The following is a 26,109-nucleotide window of genomic DNA, read 5'->3' on the forward strand; positions in this document are numbered from 1 at the left end:
TGGTTTTCTTTGAATATCTCTTTTCATGAAAACATTTTGTTAAAACATGTAGAACAAAAAAACTTAATTAAATCAAGAGCTTTCATTTGAGATCATGAAAAAGGGGCTGGCCCTTCAAATAAGGGGCTGAGGGGGCTCTAAAGTATTTTTATAATAACTTTTTACCGTGAAATATTTTGTGATGCGTTATAGAAGCAATTATGTTTATTCTTAGGTTATTTACCTATACATGGCAATCATTTACTTCTATGTTACGTAATTAGGGATTTTAAGGGGCCAGAAGTCCAAAACTTTGATGCTCAATATCTCAAAATGAAGAAACATTTGGATAAGCAATATTTAACAAAAGATGCTCAAAATATAGAGCTAAACAACCTGAAACCATAATTTCCTTGTTATGCGGTCCCTAAAAGGAGTTACAGGGTCGGCCCCTTAAACGACCCTCTCAAGATATCTCGAGAACGGTACATAATTTGTAAACACTTTTTGAACAAAATGTGTTTGAATTGACAAAAGCTTTCATTTGAAATCAAGAAAAAGGGGCTGGCCCTTCAAATTAGGGGCTGAGGGAGCTCTGAAGTCTTTTAATGATAACCTTTTACCGTGAAATATTTTGTGATGCGTTATAGAAGCAATTATGTTCATTCTAAGGTTATTTACCTATACATGGCAATCATTTACTCCTATGTTACGTAATTAGTAATTTTGAAGTGGCCAGAAGTCCAAAACTTTAATGCATAATATCTCAAAATAAAGAAACATTTGGATAAGAAATATTTAACAAAAGATGCTCAAAATATAGAGCTTAACAATAATCAACTATAATTTCTTTGTTATGCGGTCCCTAAAAGGAGATACAGGGCTGGCCCCTAACACGACACTCTCAAGATATCTCGAGAACGGTACAAAATTTGTAATTACTTGTAAATAGCTTTCATTTGAAATCATGAAAAAGGTGCTGGCCCTTCTAATAAGGGGCTGAGGGGGCTCTTAAGTCTATTAATGATAACTTTTTACTGTTAAATATTTGGTGATACGTTATAGAAGCAATTATGTTCATTCTAATGTTATGTACCTGTACATGGCAATCATTTACACTTATGTTACGTAATTAGGGATTTTAAGGGACCAGAGGTCTAAAGTTTTGATGTTTAATATCTCAAAATAGAGGAAAACTTTGGAAAGCAATATTTAACAAAAGATGCTCAAAATATTGAGCTTAACAATGTACAACCATATATTGTTTTTATCTGGACCCTAAAAGGAGTTTTAGGACTGCATATCAAAAATGAAAAGGAGCTGATCCCTCAAATAAGGGACACCAAAGGGATAAATAGTCTTTCACCCATTACTCATAGATCCCGCCTCCTTTTCCAATTACGTTTCGTTGATGAAGGTCAAGAGTAAGGTCATTGCATATTTTAAAAATCGGACGGAAGACATCCTCGTTGCTCGCAACGAGATCGTGTCTAGTTATTTTTTTTTCCAAATTTTGTGCACGCGATTTCTCGAAAACTACTCAACCGATCTCAACAATTTTTTCACAGATGATGGGAAATTATCTGAATTTTACATGTTTTTGAATTTTTTGTCGTCGTCACTTCTGGTCCGGATTTACAGTCGATTTTGTAATTTTTTACGACCAATTTTGTGCAGAGCTGATCTCAGAAACTATAAGAGATATGACTTTAAAATTTTCAGGATAGGTAGAGCATGGTTTGAAGTTGTGCACTATTTAGTTGTTTTGATTTAGTGGCGCTATTCCTTGGAGCTAGCTTAGGCACGAAAATGGGGTACATAATTCGAATCAAAATTTTCATATGTTTTGATCAGTATCTTTTTATCAGTTGATATTTTGTTAAGACATATAGAACAAAAGTTGTAGAGAATCAAAAGTTCTATCCAATAAAATCAAGAAAAAGGGGCTGGCCCCTTTCATTAGGGGCCAAGAGACTCGTAAATTCTATAACAAATAACTTAAAAACAATAAAGATTTTTTAATGCATAAAAGAAGCAAAGTTGTTGATCGTAACAATATCTCTCGGAAAAAATCAAGGCCACGCCCATTTATTGCTTAGTAAGGGTTTTTAAGGGGCCAAAGTACTGTAGATCCATTAAGGGCCAAGAGACTCGTAAATTCTTTAACAAATAACTTAAAAACAATAAAGATTTTTTAATGCATAAAAGAAGCAAAGTTGTTGATCGTAACAATATCTCTCAGAAAAATCAAGGCCACGCCCATTTATTGCTTAATAAGGGTTTTTAAGGGGCCAAAGTACTAGTACTTAAAGTTGGACGCAATATATCTAGAAAAGGAGACATATTTTGTTAAGCATTGTAGAAGAGAAAATGTTTGCATTATTAATTCTAATCGATTTCATTAATCAAAGCACCAATGTCTGTCCTTTTTAAGGATCTAGAGGACTGGCCCCTAAAATATTCAATCATTTTATCTATAAAATGAACAATCATTTTAGGTGGTTGTAGGAAATAAAAATGTTAGTATTTGTTGGACCTTTTGAATGAACTCTAGGGAAAGGGGCTGGCCCTTTAAATTAGGGACCAAGAGACTCGTAAGGTACAAATACCTTAAAAACGATTAAGATTTTGTAAAGCATTATAGAAGCAAAGTTGTTGATTGTAACAATATTAGTTTGAAAAACTCATTGCCACACCCACTGATGACGTCATTAGGGATTTTAGGGGACTAAAATCTTAAATCTTTAATGTGCTGTATGAGAAAAAACATAACTCTTTCTCAAGCATTTGAAAGGATATTGCCAATCGTATACATTAACTGAAAGGGAGGGGTTGAGGTGAAATTCTGAAATTTCATTGATATTTTAATGGTATCGTTTAAAAAATTGAACGGAAGACCTACTCGTTACTCGTAACGAGATCGTATCTAGTTAAGGTCTTCCGTTTCCAACGGAAGACCTTATTGTTATTGCTTTGATTCTTTTCCTCTATTATTATTATTATTCTTTTTTTTTTCTCCTACGTTTTCTCAAAAATGCTTCAGCCGATTTTCATGAAATTTTCAGTTCTTATTCATGACAAAATTTGTAAGAAAATTACACGAGCTTTTTTTTATCGTCACTTCCGGTACCGAGGTATTAAAGATTTTACGTTTTTGCTTGTTCACGATTTTTCTCAAAAAGTATTTAAGATAGAACCTTCAAATTTTCAGAGATGGTAGAGAGTGAACGGCCGCAGTGCCCTTCGCATATCCGAACGTCCGCCGTCACTTTCGGTCGTCACCGGAAGGAAATGAAAAACCTTAATTTTTCAATTTTTTGAACTTGAATTTTATTTATGTTTTTATTCGATAGAGACACTTAAAACACTTCAGAATATGAAATTCGTTTTTAAATCGATCCACGCATTCCCGAGATTTTGAGCTCAAAAGTTCTGAAGCGAGGGTCTGCGTAGCTCAGTCGTTAGAGTGGTGGACTTGTGCCCAGGCGACCCGGGTTCCGTCCCCAAGTGCCGATTATATTTCTTCCCTAATTTTGTTTTGTTTAATGATTTTATCTTTAAAATGATGGTTTTTATTGTTTTCCGTCTTATTTTTATATTAATAAAGATAATAACAGCTTTTTTAGTACAAATATAGAGATCGTTTCTGTCAGCAGTTGGCTTAATTCAGACGCTCGTCGCATCGCAAGCATCAAAGACATGCCGCCGAAGCTCTTTGCAGTACGACTGCATTAGAGTTCACTGGGTCGCTTTGCCTGCATAAAAAAAATGCCGCCATCTTCTTGACTCTATGCACACAACATTTACTTAGCAATGCACAAACGTTATTCTACATGGCTTTAAAATGAGGACTGATTAGTATTTATTTACATAATTATATAGATTAACGCATGCATGAATACATGCGTTTATTGACATAGGTTGCTTATATATTAATTTCCTGAACACTATAAAACACTATGAAATATCTCTCTCTCTCTCTCTCTCTCTCTCTCTCTCTCTCTCTCTCTCTCTCTCTCTCTCTCTCTCTCTCTAAAGTACAACTGTTTTAGCATTTGAATAAGAACTAATACAAGTAACATGCAGTAAATTGGATAGAGGCTAAATGTACACTGCGCACAAAAATTATACAGGTATTTATTTTAAGTAACGGGATAATGTCTATGGATTCAAATAATTTGAAATTCATTGTTTAATGATTGTTTTCTTACTGATTGGAAGTCAACGCTAAAAAGTCATTTTTATTACAGATGGTGTACTTTTTTCTCTTTATTTTGGTGCATGTCTATATACTGATACAAATCTGTTGCCTGTCTGGGATTAAGAAAAACCTCCAAAGTTTATACACGTAACTATACAAACGAACGGGTGACTGCGACAAGGTTTGAAAATTGACCACCCATTTATGAGTGTTTGAGCCTAAGAATAAACAGATGTAAAAAAAAAAATCAAAAGTTACATCTTTCAAACAACGCTTATACATTGTTCTAACATATTTATTTTATTTAGAAATTGTACATGTGTAATATGTGATATTTAGAATTTAATAATCTACGTTTAATATAGAAGGCACCGACCGACCGACCGACCGACCCCCCCCCCCCATTCATAGAATCATTTAGTTTTTCTGGCCCGATTTTACTTGTATTAATAACAGAGTTACGAAGCTTTTGGCATTTGAGTTTCAATTGTCGTGTTTGACAATTACTGTAAAAAAAAATTCTAACTCCCAAGCCCTTCACTCAATCCTACTGAAAATTCGTGAAAATGAACCTCGGACCACATTCTTATCGTCTGTTAAATATGCAGCGGATTGAAGAATTAAGACGAAATTCCTGAGATTAAACGACGCTTATTGCCTATACGTGGAAATTAAATTTACACAGTACACGCACCGACCCCCCCCCCCCTCCTTCCTATTCACAAAATTATGTAGTTTTTCTGGCCTGATTTTACTGGATCTTTCATCTTGAACCTTTATTTTCAACCTAGTTCAATTCTAGAATTTTGTTCTAATGACCAGACCTATTCGTTCATTTTTAAGAGAGTTATGATTTTTTGGGCATTTGAGTTTCGATTGGCGTGCTTGACATGTACTGTTAAAAAAAAATCTAACTCCCGAGCCCCTTACTCAATCCTAATGAAATTTTGTGTAAATGTATCTCGGACCCCATTCTTATTGTCTGCCAAATATGCAGCGGATTGAACAATTAAGAAGAAATTCCTGAGATCAAACAGCGAGTATAGCCTGTACGGGGACTTAAAATTTACACAGTACATGGGATGTAAGCAGCCGCGTAATATTTCTGTTGCATGTATATTTCTTGTTTTCCGTTTAGTCTGTATCTACGATAGCGTGTTAACTAGAACTGTGGAAATTACTGTCATCAAATTTTTTACCGAATAAATTTACGTGTTACTGATTTCGTTATTTCTACATTTATAAAGATTTTATCAATCCTGCTGAAATAAAACAGTCAAACATAATAGTAAACGACACGAAAAAACATTCTCAACACTGAAATACATGGGTAAAATGCATCAGTCATTGTTTTAGGACTTCCCCTAATTGTTGTTAACCGAATCCGAGATCCACACCTCAAAATTCTATTTTCGATTTATTTAAGACGAAAATCAAGCTCGGGTCTTTTCATCCCCCTCCAGACACAAACACGCATCAATATTTCAAATGATCTCGCACTGTTACCAAACCTGAATAGTCAGACATCTTACACGTTGTTTTTCATCTCATACAAAACTCAGCTCCTCTCCCGGGCGGAAACTCCCAAAATTCAAAGACATATTCGGGAATTATTTTGCGTCAGCCATGTTTTGAGACACCTGCAAAGGCTGTGTGTTCTAATCTCGCCAGAGCCAAGATTTGTTCTTTCTCTCTAGTTCTTTCTCTCCTTTTTATCTAATTTTCTAACTAAAATATTCAACATAAAAGGGTGTTGGACTGTAGTACAAGTTGAAAAACACTCTTTAATTAAGATTTAGACAAAAAAAGTCTTTTATTATTAGGGACTTCCGTCTTCAGCGGACGGAAGACCTCCTCGTTGCTCGCAACGAGATCGTGTCTAGTTATTATTATTTTTTTCCACAAATTTTGTGCACGCGATTTCTCGAAAACTGTTCGACCGATTTTAACCATTTTTTCACAGAAGAGGAGACTTGATATAAACTTCATACATTTTTGAGATTTATCTGGTCGTCAATTCCGGTACCGATTTATCGGCCATTTTGCACATTTTTACGACCTTTTTTGTGCAGAGTTGATCTCAGAAACTATCAGAGATATGACTATGAAATTTTCAGGATAAGTAGTCTATAGTTTGAAGTTGTGCACTATTGTGTTGTTTTGATTTAGTGGCGCTATTTCTTGGAGCTCGCCTAGGCACGAAAATTGGGTACGAATTTTCATTCAAAATTTTCACACGTTTTGATTGATATCTTTTTATAAGTTGATATTTTGTGAAGACATATATAACAAAAGTGGAAGAGAATCAAGAGTTCTTTCCAACAAAATCCAGAAAAAGGGGCCGGCCCCTTTATTTAGGGGCTTAGGCATTCTTAAACTCTATTACAAATAACTTAAAAACGTTAAAGATTTTGTAATGCATTATAGAAGCAAAGTTGTTGATCGTACCAATATCTATGAGAAAAAACCATTGCCCCGCTCATTTATTGGGTATTTAGGGATTTTTAGGGGCCAAAGTACCTAAACTTTGACGCAATATATCTAGAGAAGTAGACATATTTTGTTAGACATCATAGAAGAGAAAATGGTTGAATTAATGATTTAAATCGATTCCAGTTATAAAAAAAAACGAATTTCTGTCCCCATTAGTAATCTAAAGGGCTGGCCCCTAAAATATTCAATCATTTGTATCTCAAAAATAATCGACAATTTTAGATGGGTGTAAGAACAAAAAATGTGCTGTATGTGAAATGTGAGTGGAAATTCTGAAACTTCATTGATATTTTAATGGTATCGTTTGAAAAATTGAACGGAAGACCTCCTCGTTACTCGTAACGAGATCGTATCTAGTTAAGGTCTTCCGTTTCCAACGGAGGACCTTATTGTTTTCGTACTGTTTATTATTATTTTTTTTTCCAAATTTTGTGCACGCGATTTCTCGAAAACTACTCAACTGATCTCAACAATTTTTTCACAGATGATGGGAAATTATCTGAATTTTATATGTTTTTGAATTTTTTGTCGTCGTCACTTCCGGTCCGGATTTACGGTCGATTTTGTAATTTTTTACGACCAATTTTGTGCAGAGCTGATCTCAGAAACTATAAGAGATATGACTTTAAAATTTTCAGGATAGGTAGAGCATGGTTTGAAGTTGTGCACTATTTAGTTGTTTTGATTTAGTGGCGCTATTCCTTGGAGCTCGCTTAGGCACGAAAATGGGGTACATATTTCGAATCAAAATGTTCATATGTTTTGATCAGTATCTTTTTATCAGTTGATATTTTGTTAAGACATATAGAACAAAAGTTGTAGAGAATCAAAAGTTCTATCCAATAAAATCAAGAAAAAGGGGCTGGCCCCTTTAATTAGGGACCAAGAGACTCGTAAATTCTATTACGAATAACTTGAAATCGATAAATATTTTGTTATGCATTATAAAATCAAAGTTGTTGATCTTGTTGATCGGTTTGAAAAAGTCATCGTCAGGCCCATGTTTGACGTAATTAGGGTTTTTATTCTTTATCTTCAAATTTGGGGGGGGGGGTTAATTTTGAAATTGTATCGATATTTTATGGTATCATTTAAACTAAAAAAAAATCGGACGGAAGACCTACTCGTTACTCGTAACGAGGTCGTATCTAGTTATTATTATTTTTTTTTCTTACTGATTTTGTGCACGTGATTTCTCGGAAACGGCTCAACTGATTTACGTTAAAATTTCAGATCTGATAGGTATTGATCTGAACCTTGTTATAAATTTTTTTTGTTGATGACGTCACTTCCTGTCTTGAGATATTGTGGATTTTTCAGTTTTTATAGGGGTATTTTGTATGGAGAACTCCTCTTTTACCATTTAAGATATGATGTTGAACTTTTCAGGGCTGATAAACAAAAGACTGAAATAGTGTCTAATGGTCATTAATCATCTGTATCTCAAAGAGCGCCGAAGCTCGCCTGAGCTTGAAAATTAAGATCAAAAAGGCGTCGTGATTTTTCTTGGTTATCTTTGAATATCTCTTTTCTTGAAAGCATTTTGTTAAAACATATAGAACAAAAAAACTTAACTCAATCAAGAGCTTTCATTTGAGATCAAGAAAAAGTGGCTGGCCCTTCAAATAAGGGGCTGAGGGGGCTCTAAAGTCTTTAAATGATAACTTTTTACCGTGAAATATTTTGTGATGCGTTATTGAAGCAATTATGTTTATGCTAACGTTATTTACCTATACATTGCTATCATTTACTCCTATGTTATGTAATTAGGGATTTTAAGGGGCCAGAAGTCCAAAACTTTGATGCTCAATATCTCAAAATGAAGAAACATTTGTATAAGCAATATTGAACAAAAGATGCTCAAAATATTGAGCTTAACAATCTGAAATCATAATTTCCTTGTTGTGTGGTCCCTAAAAGGAGTTACAGGGTCGGCCCCTTAAACGACCCTTTCCAGATATTTCGAGAACGGTACAAAATTTGTAAACACTTTTTGAACAAAATATGTTTGAATTCACAAGGGCTTTCATTTGAGATCAAGAAAAAGGAACTGGCCCTTAAAATAAGGGGCTGAGGGGGCTCTTCAGTCTTTTAGTGATAACTTTTTACCGTGAAATATTTTGTGATGCGTTATAGAAGCAATTATGTTCATTCTGAGGTTATTTACCTAGACATGGCAATCATTTACTCCTATGTTACGTAATTAGGGATTTTAAGGGGCCAAAAGTCCAAAACTTTAATGCTCAATATCTCAAAATGGAGGAACATTTGGATAAGCAATATTGAACAAAAGATGCTCAAAATATTGAGCTTAACAATAATCAGCCATATTTCCTTGTTATGCGGTCCCTAAAAGGAGTTACATGGTTGGCCCCTAACACGACCCTCTCAAGATATCTCGAGAACGGTACAAAATTTGTAAACACTTTTTGAACAAAAAGTGTTAGAATTGACAAGGGCTTTCATCTGAGATCAAGAAAAAGGGGCTGGCCCTTAAAATAAGGGGCTTAGGCGGCTCTAAAGTTTTTTAATGATTACTTTTTACTGTTAAATATTATGTGATGCGTTATAGAAGCAATTATGTTCATTCTAAGGTTATTTACCTATACATGGCAATCATTTACTCTTATGTTACGTAATTAGGGATTTTAAGGAGCAAGAAGACTAAAACTTTAATGCTCAATATCTCAAAATGGAAGGACAACTTTGGAAAGCAGTATTGAACAAAAGATGCTCAAAATATTGAGCTTAACAATGTACAACCATATATTGTTTGTTATCTGGATCCTTAAAGGAGTTTTAGGACCGGATATAAAAACGATTTTCCCCATATATCTCAAAAACGGTAACCAATTTCTAAACACTTATTAGTGGTACACAAAAATACCTTTTGACTAAAATGAATGAAAAGGAGCTGATCCCTCAAATAAGGGACACCAAAGGGATAGACAGTCGTTCACCCAATACTCATAGATCCCGCCTCCTTTTCCGGATACGTTTCGTTGACGAAGATCAAGAGTAAGGTCATTCCATATTCTAAAAATCGGACGGAAGACCTCCTCGTTGCTCGCAACGAGATCGTGTCTAGTTATTAAGGTCTTCCGTTGCCAACGGAAGACCTTATAGTTTTCGTATGATTTCCTCTTATTATTATTTTTTTCCACAAATTTTGTGCACGCGATTTCTCTGTTCAACCGATTTCAACCATTTTTTCACAGAAGATGACACTTGGAATAAACTTCATACATTTTTGAGATTTTTCCTGTCGTCACTTCCGGTACCGATTTATCGGCCATTTTGCATATTTTTTACGACCTATTTTGTGCAGAGTTGATCTCAGAAACTATCTGAGATATGACTGAAATTTTCAGGAAAGGTGGTCTATAGTTTGAAGTTGTGCACTATTGTGTTGTTTAACGCCAGTGGCGCTATTTCTTGGAGCTCGTCTAAGCACGAAAATTGGGTACGATTTTTTATTCAAAATTTTCATACGTTTTGATCTGTATTTTTTTATTAGTTGATATTTTGTTAAGACATATATAACAAAAGTTGTAGATAATTAAACGTTCTTTCCAACAAAATCAAGAAAAAGGAGCTGGCCCCTTTTTTTAGGGGCCAAGAGACTCGTAAACTCTATTACAAATAACTTAAAAACGATAAAGATATTGTAATCCATTATAGAAGCAAAGTTGTTGATAATACCAATATCTATTAAAAAAGATCATTGCAATGCCCTTTTATTACGTAATAAGGGATTTTTAGGGACCAAAGTACTTTAACTTGGACGCAATAAATCTAGAAAAGGAGACATATTTTGTTAAGCATTGTAGAAGAGATAATGTTTGCATTGATGATTCTAATCGATTCCACTTATGAAAGCACCAATGTCTGTCCCCATTAGGGATCTACAGGGTTGGCCCCTAAAATATTCAAATATTTGTATTTCAAAAATGAACAACAATTTAAGATGGGTGTAAGAACAAAAAATGTTAGTATTTTGGGGACTTTTTGAATGAACTCTAGGGAAAGGGGCTGGTCCTTTAAATTAGGGGCCAAGGGACTCGTAAAGTTTCTTACAAATACCTTAAAAACGATCAAGATTTTGTGAAGCATTATAGAAGCAAAGTTGTTGATCGTAACAATATTAGTTTGTAAAACTCATTGCCACACCTACTGATGACGTCATTAGGGGTTTTAGGGGACTAAAATCTTAAATCTTTAATGTGCTGTATGTGAAAAAGCAAGACTCTTTGTCAAGCATTTGAAAGGATATTGACAATCGTATACATTATCTGAAAGGGAGGGGTTGAGTGGAAATTCTGAAATTTCTTTGATATTTTAATGGTATCGTTTAAAAAATTGAACGGAAGACCTACTCGTTACTCGTAACGAGATCGTGTCTTGTTATTATTATTATTTTTTCCAAATTTTTTGCACGCGATTTCTCAAAAACTATTCGGCTGATTTCAGCCATTTTTTCCACAGATGATGAGGCATGATCGGAACTTTATATGTTTTTGAAATTTTTGTTGTCATCACTTCCGGTACCGATTTATCGGCCATTTTGTAGTTTTTTACGACCTATTTTGTGCAGAGCTGATCTCAGAAACTATCAGAGATATGACTATGAAAAGTTCAGGATAGGTAGTCTATAGTCTGAAGTTGTGCACTATTATTTTGTTTTACGCCAGTGGTGCCATTTCTTGGAGCTCGCCTAGGCATGAAAATTGGGTACGAATTTTTATCCAAAATGTTCATACGTTTTGATCTGTATCTTTTTATCAGTTGATATTTTGTTAAGACATATATAACAAAAGTGGTAGAGAATCAAAAGTGCTATTCAACGAAAGGCTGGTCCCTTAAATTAGGGACCAATACACTCGTAAACTCTATTACAGATAACTTAAAAACGATACAGATTTAGTAATGCATTATAGAAGCAAAGTTGTTGATCGTAACAATATCTATCAGAAAAAATCATTGCCACGCCCTTTATTACGTAATTAGGGATTTTTAGGGGCCAAAGTACTTAAACTTTGACGCAATATAACTAGAGAAGGAGACATATTTCGTTAAGCAATGTAGAAGAGAAAATGTTTGCATTGATGATTTTAATCAATTCCATTAATCAAAACACCAATGTCTGTCCCAATTAGGGATCTAGAGGGCTGGCCCCTAAAATATTCAATCATTTTTATTTCAAAAATGATCTAGAATTCTAGATAAGTGTAAGAACAAAAAATGTTAGTGTTCGTAAGACCTTTCGAATAAACTTAAGAAAAAGGGACTGGTCCCTTACATTAGGGGCCAAGACTCTCGTAAACTCTATTACAAATAACTTAAAAATGATAAAGATATTGTAATGCATTATAGAAGCAAAGTTGTAGTATTACCAATATATGTTAGAAAAAATCATTGCCACGCCCATTTATTACGTAATTAGGGATTTTTAGGGGCCAAAGTACTTAAACTTTGACGAAATATATCTAGGGAAGGAGACATATTTTGTTAAGCATTGTATTAAAGAAAATATCTGTATTTATGATTCTAATCAATTACACTAATCAAAACATCAATGTCTGTCCCCATTAGGGATCTAGAGGGCCGGCCCCTAATATATTCAATCATTTGTATCTCGCAAATGATCAACAATTCTATATAAGTTTAACAACAAAAAATGTTAGTATTCGTGAGACCTTTCAAATGAACTCAAGAAAAAAGTGCTGGCCCCTTAAATTAGGGGCCAAGACACCCGTAAACTCTATTACACATACCTTAAAAACGATCAAGATTTTGTAATGCATTATAGAAACAAAGTTGTTGATCGTAACAATATCAGTTTGTAAAACTCATTTCAACACCCATTGATGACGTAATAAGGGATTTTAAAGGATATTTACAATCGTATACATTATTTGAAATGGAGTGGCTGAAGGGACCCTGAAATTTCATTGTTATTTTAATCGTATCGTTTAAAAATTGAACGGAAGACCTACTCGTTACTCGTAACGAGGTCGTATCTAGTTAAGGTCTTCCGTTTCCAACGGAAGACCTTCTTGTTATTGCTTTGTTTCTGTTTCCCTTATTATTATTCTTCTTTTTTTTTCTTACGCATTTTTGTGCACGCGAGTTCTCGGGAACGGCTTGACTGATTTTAATGAAACTTTCAGAACTAACACATATTGATCTGAACCTTATTGGAAATTTTTTATATTGATGACGTCACTTCCGTTTTAGAGATATTGACGTTTTTACGATTTTTAGAGGGTCGGCTTGTCCGGTGATTTTCTCCTAAACGAAAACAGATATTTGATTCAAATTTTCAGGGTTTGTAGACCTATGATTGTGGATATGACAGAAGCATTTTCATTGTTCTGTGACAAAAAACACCGAAGCTCGCCTGAGCTTAAAAATTGAGATAAAAAGCGTCATGATTTTGTTTTTGTTTTCTTTGAATATCTTTTTTTGCAAAAGTATTTTGTTAAGACTTATAGAACAAAAAAACTTTAAAAAGTCAAGAACTTTCATTTGACATCATGAAAAAGGGGCTGGCCCTTTAAATTAAGGGCCGAAAGGGCTCTTAAGTATTCTATTAATATCTTCTAATGTGAAATATTTTGTAATACTTTATAAAAGCAATTATGTTCATCGTAACGTTATATACCTATACATGAAAATTGTTTACTCCTTTGTTACGTATTTAGGGATTTTAAGGGGCTAGCAGTCCAAAATTTTGATCTTATATATCTGAAAATGGAGAGAAATTTTAAATAACAATGTTGAACAAAAGATGCTCCAAATAATGTCGTTAACAATTTGCAACCATAATTTTTTATTCAACGGTCTCAAAAGGAGTTAAAGGGTCGGCCCCTAAAACGATCTCTTCCAGATATCTCGAGAACGGTACATATTAATTTCTACATACTTGTTGAACAAAATGTGTTTAAAATGACAAGAGCTTTCTTTTTATATCAAGAAAAAGGTACTGGCTATTCAAATTAGGGGTCGATAGAGTTCTAAAGTCTTTTAATCATAACTTTTCATTGTGAAATAATTTGTAATACATTACGGAAGCAATTATGTTAATCGAAATGTTATGTACCTATACATGAAAATTGTTTACTCTTATGTTTCTTAATTTAAGGGGCCAGATGTACGTCTGACATTGTAATCTTCAATATCTCAAAATAGAGAAAATTTTTGAAAAGCAGTACTCAACAATATGTAACTATAACTTTTTTTCTTAACCTCTTCCTAAAATGAGTTAGAAAGGTCGGCCCCTAAAATGATCTTCTCCAGATATCTCTTTGAACGGTCCATACTTTCTAAACTCTTGCTTAACAAAATGTGTTTAAAATGAGAAGAGCTTTCTTTTCACATCAAGAAAAAGGGGCTGGTCCTTCAATTAGGGGTCGATAATTTAAGGCTCTAAAGTCTTTTAATCATAACTTTTAATTGTGAAATATTTTGCAATACATTAGAGAAGCAATTATGTGAATCGAAATGTTATGTACCTATACATGAAAATTGTTTACTCCTATGTTATGTAATAAGGGATTTTAAGGAGCCAAAAGTCCGAACATATCATCAACGTCCCAAAATTTAAAAAAAATCAATTTTAAGAATCAATATTGAACAAAATACGCTTAAAAATGTGGTTAACAATCTGCAACAAAACTTGTTTGTTATCCGTTCCCAGGATCTCTTCCAGATACATCAAGAACACTAACAGATTTCTAAACTTTTTACACAAAATTTTGTGTAAAAAGTTTAGAAATCTGTTAGTGTTCTTGATCGAAATGTATCGAAATCAAAAGACCTCTTATTTGATAAGAAATGAAATGGGGCTGGTCCCTAAATAAGGGATCAAAATGGGGTGTATAATCCTTCATCCATCGCTCTTTTAGATCACATCTGCATTTTCTGATATGTTTCGTTGATGAAGATAGAAGGCAAGGTCATTTCCTATTCTAAAAATCGGACGGAAGACCTCCTCGTTGCTGGCAACGAGATCGTGTCTAGTTATTATTAAGGTCTTCCGTTTCCAACGGAAGACCTTATAGTGATTGTAATGTTTCTTATTATTATTATTATTATTTTTTTTGTCCGTTTTTTGTCCACAAGATTTCTCAGAGATGGCTTGATAGATTCTCTTGAAATTTTCAGAACTGATAGAAAATGATAATATCTCCAGGCGTTTTTTTCATTTTTTTAAAATTCACTTCCTGTCGTCCGTTTCCTGTCCCGCGACAAAAAGCTATGGACAATGAGATCTCAGAAACCATTAAGACTTGAACATCCAAACTTTGAGGGATGATAGACCTATAGTTGTAGATGTGTTTAAACTATTTTGTTTTGTTCGTCGTAACTTCCGGTCGTCACCGGAAGCTCTTCAAAAATTATGCTTTTACGCATTTAATATATTTCTCGGAGAATTGAAATATAAGTATAAATGCTTACATAGTGCATCTTTACGATGTTAACTTAACATAAAAATTTTACTTCTGGTGAGATATCTCAAATATCTCATGTAGCCTTTTTTAAAACAAATGTTTGAACCCCGAGATCTCAGAAACTGTAAGTGATCAAGACACGAAACTTACAGGGATGATAGACATTTGATAGAAAATGTGTTTAACCGTTTTTATTTTGTCGACCGTCACTTCCGGTCCACACAGGAAGCGTTTAAACAAATCAAGTTTTTTAAAAGTTTAACCAGATTTCTCAGAGATGGCTGGATGGATTTTCTTGAAATTTTTAGGACTGATAAAGAACGATAATATCTCCAGGCGTTTTTTTTTCATTTTTTCAAAATTCACTTCCTGCCGTCCGTTTCCTGTCCCGCGAAAAAAAGCTATGGGCAAGGAGATCTCAGAAACGATAATGACTTGAACCTCCAAACTTTGAGGGATGATAGATCTATAGTTGTAGATGTGTTTAAACTATTTTGTTTTGTTCGTCGTAACTTCCGGTCGTCACCGGAAGCACTTCAAAAAATTATGTTTTTACGCATTTTATTTCTTTAACACAAAATTGAAATATAAGTATAAGCGCTTTCATATGTCATCTATCCGATGATTTATAAACAAAAAAAATTACTTCCGGTGAGATATCTCAAATATCTCAGGTACTCTTTTTAAAACAAATATTATTACAGCGAGATCTCAGAAACTGTAAGTGACCAAGACACAAAACTTACATGGCTAATAGACATTTGATAGAAGATGTGTTTAACTGCTCTCATTTTGTCAACCGTCACTTCCGGTCCACACCGAAAGAGTTCAAACAATAAAAGTTGTTTAAGAGTTTAACTGTTTTTGTGTGACAATGTAAGACAAATTGATAGCCAATAAAGTCCTGTTGTGTAATGGTTAGGAAATACTTACTTTCATTTTCATTGAGCACTTCCGTTTGTCCGTTTCCTGTCCCGAGACAAAAAACCTTGCTTCCTAGAGATTTTAAAAACGGTGACGACTTGAACAATCAAACTTTGTGGGATGATAGACCTATGTATGTACATGTGTATACACTATTTTGTTTTGATCGGCGTAATTTCCGGTCGTCACCGGAAGCACTTCAGAAATTTGTTTTTTTTTCATATTTTATTCATTTTACATAAAATGAAAATATCAGTATACAATCTTACATATGTCATCTATATAATGTTAAATTAGCAAATAAAGTTTACTTCCGGTGAGATATCTCAAATGTCTCTATGTAGCTTTCCTTTTTACAAATTTGATATCCGCGAGATTTTTGTCACTGTAAGCGAATTAGACACGAAACGTTCATGATTGATAGAAATTTGATTGGGAATGTGTTTAACGGGTTTAATTTTGTCAACTGTCACTTCCGGTTTTTACCGGATGGGTTCAAACAAATCATGTTTTTAACAAGTTTAACTGACTTTCTTGGGTGTTTCATCTAGCTTGACAAACAATGATGTACGCTGAGCAAATGTATAGGAAATACCAGCTTTTGTATTTATTAAACACTTCCGTTTGTTCGTTTCCAGTCCCGAGACAAAAATATTGTTTCAAAGAGATCTTAGATTTGGCAGAGACGTGAACAACCAAACTTTGAGGAAAGATTAACTTATGATTGTACAAATGGTTAACATTTTTGTTTAGTTCGGCGTTACTTCCGGTCGTCACAGAAAGTACTTCAGAAATTGATTTCTTTTTCATTCTCGTTGTTTTACATGTAAGTAACGTCCGTAAAATCATTCACAATAATTATCATATCAACCTTTTTTCTCTGTTAGAGAAGCAATGTCTTACAGTTAAATTGATACATGTATATCAAAACGGAAGACCTTTTTGTTGCTTTTGCAACAAGAGTCTAGTTATTTTTCTTTTTCTTTATTTTTCTGACTTTTTTAAAGCTTAATATCTCAAAAAGTTTTCAACAGATTTACATAAAACTTTCAGGGATTATGTAGCATTATTTTGCCTCGAAGATGTTAAATTTTACACTACAACGCCTATTCCGTTTTTATGTTACGTCAATTTTTAAATTTTAAAAAAGTGATTTTGTCCAGGGCGTTTTTCAAAAACGCTTCAAGATAAAGACTTGGAATTTTCTGTGTTGAAGCATTGATCGTTTTTATTTGGACATAAGGCTGGAATTTAGTGTCCGTCACTTCCGGTCCAAACCGGAAGTGTTTTAAAATTTTCGAATTTTCGAATTTTTCAAATGTTTATGAGGTTTGTAGAGGTGGTCATGCTCAATACGATACTGAAATCCGTTTGAAAATCGAACGACGCATTATAGAGATATCGGGGTTTAAAAATTGATTTTTCCGGAAATTTCGATTCCGCGTCCTTGGTTTAAAAAATAGTGTAATGTTCTAAGTAAAATTAACTCGTACCAAAAATAATTGTTAAAGTAGATCCAGTGTTCTGTGACGTCACACTTTTTTGTAAAACTTTGAATTCTTTAAAAATTGTGCAAGATAGTTTTATTTATTTTATGTGAATATAATCACATGGATGTAATTAGAATTATTGGTAGGTTCAAGATATTTTCGCACTTAATTTTATACTAAATTTCCAAATGTTTATATATTTTATCTATGCAAAGGGGAAATAACTCTTTTTCTGACTTTTCTCACATTTGTATGTCTAAATGCTATAGTTTTTCTTATTCCAACGATTAATTTTAAAATATTTTTGTAATTTTAGTTTTCTGATAAAGTTGACATTATAATTAAACAAGAAAAACAAATTTCTGCCTACAAGATTTTACTTTTAACAACAAAAAAATACATTTTTCTAATGCTAAAATATGCTTTAGTTTATGTTTATCTGGCATCTCAAAAAGTGTGATGACATGCATATTTTTTCTAACAATTGATGACATTTAAGTCTATTAAGTCGAAATCAGTTCGGTTTTTCAACTTTCCTCAGAGAATTTTACGAGTATGGAGCTACCTTAAGTCGTACTTGAACACATTCGGATTTTTTTTATAAAGTCGTTCTTGAAATCAAAAAGGTTTTTGTTAAGTCGTACTTAAAACAATTCGGATTTTGTTAATTCGTACCAGGAATTTCGATTTTTTTTTATCTTTTTATTTTAGTTACTCTTGTTATTGGTTTAAGAGCTCTGCTTATTACAGGAACTTCCAGCTTTACTTCCGACATTAACGGAAAACCCACTCGTTGCTTTGCAACGAGCTTTGCTCTAGTTATTATTATTATTTTTTCCCCCTTTTTTTGTCCACAAGATTTCTCAGAGATGGCTGGATGGATTTTCTTGAAATTTTCAGGACTGACAGAAAATGATAATATCTCCAGGCGTTTATTTTTCATTTTTTCAAAATTCACTTCCTGTCGTCCATTTCCTGTCCCGCGACAAAAAGCTATGGACAATGAGATCTCAGAAACGATAAAGACTTGAACATCCAAACTTTGAGGGAAGATAGACGTATAGTTGTAGACGTGTTTAAACTATTTTGTTTTGTTTGTCGTTACTTCCGGTCGTCACCGGAAGCTCTTCAAAAATTATGCTTTTACGCATTTAATATATTTCTCGGAGAATTGAAATATAGGTATAAATGCTTACATATGTCATTTTTTTGGTGTTAACTAAACATAAAAAAATCTACTTCCGGTGAGATATCTCAAATATCTCATCATGTAGCCTTTTTTTAAACAAATGTTTGAACCCCGAGATCTCAGAAACTGTAAGTGATCAAGACACGAAACTTACAATGATGATAGACATTTGATAGAAGATGTGTTTAACCGTTTTTATTTTGTTGACCGTCACTTCCGGTCCACACAGGAAGAGTTCAAACAAATCAAGTTTTTGAAAAGTTTAACCAGATTTCTCAGAGATGGCTGGATGGATTTTCTTGAAATTTTCAGGACTGAAAGAAAATGATAATATCTCCAGGCGTTTTTTTTTCATTTTTTCAAAATTCACTTCCTGTCATCCGTTTCCTGTCCTGCGACAAAAAGCTATGGACAATGAGATCTCAGAAACGATAAAGACTTCAACCTCCAAACTTTTAGGGATGATAGATTTATAGTTGTAGACGTGTTTAAACTATTTTATTTTGTTCGTCGTAACTTCTGGTCGTCACTGGAAGCTCTTCAAAAATTATGCTTTTACGCATTTTATTTGTTTTACACAAAATTGAAATGAAAGTATAAGCGCTTTCAAATGTCATCTATCCGATGATTAATACACAAAAAACAATTACTACCGGTGAGATATCTCAAATATCTCAGGTAGTCTTTTTAAAACAAATATTATTACAGCGAGATCTCAGAAACTGTAAGTGACCAAGACACAAAACTTACATGGCTGATAGACATTTGATAGAAGATGTGATTAACCGCTCTCATTTTGTCAACCGTCACTTCCGGTCCACACCGGAAGAGTTCAAACAATTCAAGTTGTTTAAGAGTTTAACTGTTTTTGTTTGGCAATATAAGATATGTTGATAGCCAATAAAGTCCTGTTGTGTAATGTTTAGGAAATACTAATTTTCATTAAACACTTCCGTTTGTCTGTTTCCTGTCCTGAGACAAAAAAACCTTGTTTCCTAGAGATTTCAAAAACGGTGCCGACTTGAACAATCAAACTTTGTGGGATGATAGACCTATGTATGTACATGTGTATACACTCTTTTGTTTTGTTCGTCGTAATTTCCAGTCGTCACCGGAAGCACTTCAAAAATTTTGTTTTTTTCCTATTTTATTCATTTTACATAAAATGAAAATATCAGTATATAATCTTACATATGTAATCTATATAATGTTAAATTAGCAAATAAGTTTTACTTCCGGTGAGATATCTCAAATGTCTCTATGTAGCTTTCCTTTTGATGTCCGCGAGATTTTTGTCACTGTAAGTGAATTAGACACGAAACTTTCATGATTGATAGAAATTTGATTGGGGATGTGTTTAACGGGTTTAATTTTGTCAATTGCCACTTCCGGTTCTTACCGGAAGGGTTCAAACAAATCATGGTTTTAACATGTTTAACCTACTTTCTTGGGTGTTTCATCTAGCCTGACAAACAGTGATGTACACTGAGCAAATGTACGAGAAATACCAGCTTTTGTTTTTATTAATCACTTCCGTTTGTCCGTTTCCGGTCCCGAGACAAAAAATATTGTTTTAAAGAGATCTTAGATTTGGCAGAGATGTCAACAACAAAACTTTTAGGAAAGATTGACTTATGATTGTACAAATGGTTAACATTTTTGTTTAGTTCGGCGTTACTTCTGGTCGTCACAGAAAGTACTTCAAAAATTGATTTTTTTTTCATTCTCGTTGTTTTACATGTAAGTAACGTCTGGATATATCATTCACAATTATAATCATATCCGCTTTTTTTTTCTATGTGAGAGAAGCAATGTCTTACAGTTAAATTGATACATGTATATCAAAACGGAAGACCTTTTTGTTGCTTTTGCAACAAGAGTCTAGTTTAGGTCTTCCGTTTCCAAGGAAAGACCTTATAGTGATTGTAATGTTTTTTATTAAGGTCTTCCGTTTCTAACGGAAGACCTTATAGTGATTGTAATGTTTCTTTTTAAGGTCTTCCGTTTCCAACGGAAGACCTTATAGTGATTGTAATGTGTCTTATTAAGGTCTTCCGTTTCCAACGGAAGACCTTATTGTTTTTCTTAGGTTTCTTTTTCCCTATTATTATTATTTTTTTTTTCTTACTGATTTTGTGCACGCGATTTCTCGGAAACGGTTCAACCGATTTACGTTAAAATTTCAGATCTGATAGGTATTAATCTGAACCTTGTTGGAAATTTTTTTTGTTGATGACGTCTCACTTCCTGTCTTGAGATATCGTGCAACGTGGATTTAACTGTTTTTATAGGGGTATTTTGTACGGAGAACTCCTCTTTTACCATTCAAGATATGATGTTGAACTTTTCAGGGCTGATAAACAAAAAACTGAAATAGTGTCTAATGGTCATAAATCATCTTTATCTCAAAGAGCGCTGAAGCTCGCCTGAGCTTGAAAATTAAGATAAAAAAGGCGTCGTGATTTTTCTTGGTTTTCTTTGAATATCTCTTTTCTTGAAAGCATTTTTTAAAAATATATAGAACAAAAAAACTTAATTAAATCAAGAGCTTTCATTTGAGATCAAGAAAAAGGGGCTGGCCCTTCAAATAAGGGGCTGAGAGGGCTCTAAAGTCTTTAAATGATAACTTTTTACCGTGAAATATTTTTTAATGCGTTATTGAAGCAATTATGTTTATGCTAACGTTATTTACCTATACATTGCAATCATTTACTCCTATGTTATGTAATTAGGGATTTTAAGGGGCCAGAAGTCCAAAACTTTGATGCTCAATATCTCAAAATGAAGAAACATTTGTATAAGCAATATTGAACAAAAGATGCATAGAATATTGAGCTTAACAATCTGAAACTAATGGTCATTAATCGTCTTTATGTCAAAGAGCGCCGAAGCTCGCCCGAGCTTGAAAATTAAGATAAAAAAGGCGTTTTGATTTTTCTTGGTTTTCTTTGAATATCTCTTTTCTCGAAAGCATTTTGTTATAACAAGTAGAACAAAAAAACTTCAATAAATCAAGAGCTTTCATTTGAGATCCAGAAAAAGGGGCTGGTCCTTTAAATTAGGGGCCAATAAAGCTCTAAAGTTTTTGGATGATAATTTTATCTGTGAAATATTTTGCGATACGTTATAGAAGCAATTATGTTTATTCTAACGTTATTCACCTACACATGGCAATCATTTACTCCTATGTTACGTAATTAGGGATTTTAAGGGACCAGAAGCACTGGGCAGATTTCAACCAAATTTGGCACAAAGCACCACTAGGTGAAGGGGATTCATGTTTGTTCATATGAAGGGCCACGCTTTCTTAAAAGGGGAGATAATTGAGAATTATTGAAAATTTGTTGGTATTTTTCAAAAAGCTTCTCAAAAACTATTCGGCCTAAAAAGCTTAAACTTGTGTGGAGACATCCTCAGGTAGTGTAGATTCCAGTTTGTTCAAATCATGGTCCCCGGTGGTAGGGAGGGGCCACAATTGGGGAATCAAGTTTTATATAGGAATATGTAGAGAAAAATCTTTAAAAATCTTCTTCTCAAAAACTACTAGGCCAGAAAAGCTGAAATTAAAGTGGAAGCATCCTCAGGTAGTGTAGATTTCAGTTTGTTCAAATCATAGTCCCCGGGGGTAGGGAGGGGCCACAATGGGGGAATGGAATTTTACATAGGAATATATAGAACAAATCTTTAAAAATCTTCTTCTCAAAAACTATTAGGCCAGAAAAGCTCAAATTAAAATGGAAACATCCTCAGGTACTGTAGATTCAAGTTTGTTTAAATCATAGTCCTTGGGGGTAGGGTGGGGCCACAATTGGGGGATCAAGTTTTACAGAGGAATATGTAGAGACAATCTTTAAAAATCTTCTTCTTCTCAAAACCTTTTAGGCCAGGAAAACTCAAATTTGAGTGGAAGCATCCTCAGACAGTGTAGATTCAAGTTTGTTCAAATCATGGTCCCCGGGGGTAGGGTGGGGCCACAATTAGGGGATACATTTTTATACAGGAATATATAGAGAACGTTTTTAAAAAAAATTCTTTTAAAAACTATTTGGCCAAGAAAGCTCAAATTGGCGTGTAACCATCCTCAGATAAGTAGATTCAAGTTTGTTCAAACCATGGTCCCTGGGGGTAGGCTGGGGCCACAATGGGGGATACATTTTTATATATAGAGAAAATCTTTAAAAATCTTCTTTTCAAAACTATAAGGCCAGGAAAGCCCAAATTTGAGTGGAAGCATCCCCAGATCGTATAGATTCAAGTTTGTTTAAATAAAAGTCCAGGGGTAGGGTGAGGCCACAATGGGGGATGATTTTTTACATAGGAATATATAACGAAAATCTTTAAAAATCTTCTTTTTAAAGACTATTTGGTCAGAAAAGCTTGCTCTTGTGTAGAGGCATCCTCGGGTAGTGTAAATTCAAATTTGCAAAATCACAGTCCCTAGTGGTACGGTGGGGCCATGATGCGGTTTGAATTTCTACATAGGAATATATAGAGAAAATCTTTAAAAATATTCTGGGAAAGTTTTCGGTCCAAAACTCAGTGTGAAAGCACAGGTTATGCAGATTTAAGTTTGATGAAACCATGATTTCCTAGAGAAAAATTGGGCCACAAAATGGAGCGGGGGAGGGGGGGGGGGGTATATACACTGTAGGAATAGAGAAAAATCTTCTTACAGGTACAACAACAAAAGGGGCTTGGTATTTACCAAAAAAAAAAAGAGGTGGATAAAAATTGGCAGATTTTCAATTCTTTTATAGCAAGATCTACTGTACTTAGTTGTCAAGATATTTTGATACTGTAATTCAGGTGAGCGATGTGGTCCCTAGGCCTCTTGTTTTATTTTCAAATTATTTTGTTTAATTCAGTCTGAGTATGAGCACACCCAATAAATATATAGATCTCTTCATTACCACTATACATGTACTCTATTTACACTTAGATCCATTGCATTTTGCTTGAACTTGTCACTGTTCAGAATATCAACTAATGTTATTCACAGAGTTTCCCGAATTTTTTAGGAATCAGTTGTTGCAGACATCATTATAAAATCAGTACGGTGTATCCAGGTTTCGAAACATATTGCGACAATTAGGTTACTGAAGCTATTTTAAATTAATTTATCATAAGCACTAGAACACATGTTATATGTTTTGGTTTTATAGATTTAAACCTGTAGCCATTGGCTACTATTTATAGCGTATAACCTGTAGAACAGGTATTCAAGTTAAGCCCGATTTTCACTCATTCGAAGGCTTTTCTTTGCCTCATTTACACAATCCCCACTCACCAACTTATTTAGTGACATTTAAAAATCGAAGGACTGTGCACAATAAAATGTAAATTGTTTTATTTCAGAAAGAAATTTGAAAAGTCTTTATATGTATTTATACGCATAAATAAATGCAGCAAATAAGCGCTTCCTTCACTAATCATGTGTCTTGTGTAAATAATTTATGTTCGGTTGAGTGGAGCGAATAAGAACATAAGTAACAGGTACTTTCCGTCCAAACACAGGTGTAGGCGAAGTAAAGGGAAACGGCGCTATACCGCTTTGGCTTCCTAAAAGGCATATTTATGGTACAAATAAAAAGAATTTAATTATTTACAGTTATCGAACATGGCTGAGGTTCAGAGATTTTTAAGACATTGGTAAAAGTTCCAAGTAACTACTCAGAATATTAGAGGATTAGAGATAAAAAGCAATTCATATACAATTGAGAAAAACCTCAGTGTTGTGAGGTATATCAGGCTAAAGGTCATTTTAGGTGGAAAGAACTATGTGTTAAGTTCTACACGAGCTTATATAAATTATTCTGGCAAGATTTAACGCATAAATATAGAAAAGTCTTCCTATAAATTTAAACAACAAAGGGACAGTATGTGTATCAGTGTAGTAATTTGTAAATCATTCCTAACAAGATCTGCTCAACTGAATTGTTTAGAAGATTTGTGTTTAATAGTAGTAAGGTATCATTTTTGGATGTATATCGGGATATAAATACGGGTTGGTCACGTGATAAAATCCCATAAAGCCCGAAGTACCTACCCGTATTTATATCCCGATATACATCCAAAAATGATATCTTATTTCCTATATTCACATTTTTGCAAATTTTGACAATAACAATGCTCCATACTCTCTCTTTTGTGATGACTTAGAAAGCCGCTTCGATTAAGATGCCGTAACAAAAAATAGTGCAATTATGTTGCAAGCATCTCATTATCGTGATAAATAAATATGACACTATTTTTGACAAGACAACACTTTTTTTATTATTAAAAAGGGAAACAGACAAGAAATTTCACTTGTACAATTGAAAAAAAAACCGATTGAATCTTGGCGGAATAGTTCCACCTCTGTTGAAGTCGCAGAGCGGTTTGAAATTTGAAAACAAAGCTATCGAAAGTTGAGATAGAGTCTAATTGGGCATTTTCAGGGGAAACTCTATCGCAGAATCAGATTCAAGAGCATAATGATTTCCTCCGACATTATAGAGGAAAGCTATTTTAACTTCGAAGTTCTTTTTACGAAACAAATCGGACAGAAAAGCATAAGGAGTTAAATTTGACCGTGATCCGTGAATGGACTAAACACGAAAGGTCCTTGATATTGCGTTTGCAATTTTGACCAATGCTTGTAATAAAGTCAGAAATGAATTTTAACTGAATTAACTCCTTTGACAAATTGCGATTGTAATTTTCAAGAACGCCTCGTTACGATGTCGATCCATAAACATGAAACATTCTGTTTGCAGACCTAACGTGTTATCTAACACGAATCATTTATCCACACAATTAATATTATATTTTTGTAAGAAAATGAATGAATAAAAGTTTGACAAAATACATAAATGTATACAATATTTCCCTACGATGTTTTATAGGTGTGTTTCAGCATAAGTCGGTTAGTTTGAGTACATAGAAAAAGTAGTGACCTATAGATTATTCATGCGCTACTTTGACCTCTTGACCCATAATGATGTTATGCAGAAATAACAGCTGATTGCGTAAATAGTGTTATATAAGGGAAAACATTTACAACTGTAAATATTGTTTTATGTTAATATAAATTGTTAAATCTGTTAAATTATTTGCCTGTGTACTTTCAATTCTGTTTTTGTAGCTCTCATACAGATTTCCCTGGAGCCATCCAACAATTTACAGGAGAATGACACAGTAAAAATACGATGCATGAACCCCGGGAAACAAATTGTACAGTTTAAATTACCAGACGGCAGAAGATGTACTGGGATATTTAAAAACAATACTTGTGAGGAATTTTGTTATACATCGGTCTTTTGTGAAAATAATGAAACATTTTATATGCAAACCAACGCACAGAGGATATGGAATAACAAGACAGTATTTTGTGAGGACTTT

Source organism: Crassostrea angulata, unplaced genomic scaffold (assembly GCF_025612915.1).
Source record: "Crassostrea angulata isolate pt1a10 unplaced genomic scaffold, ASM2561291v2 HiC_scaffold_165, whole genome shotgun sequence".
In the NCBI taxonomy this organism is placed as follows: Eukaryota; Metazoa; Mollusca; class Bivalvia; order Ostreida; family Ostreidae; genus Magallana; species Magallana angulata.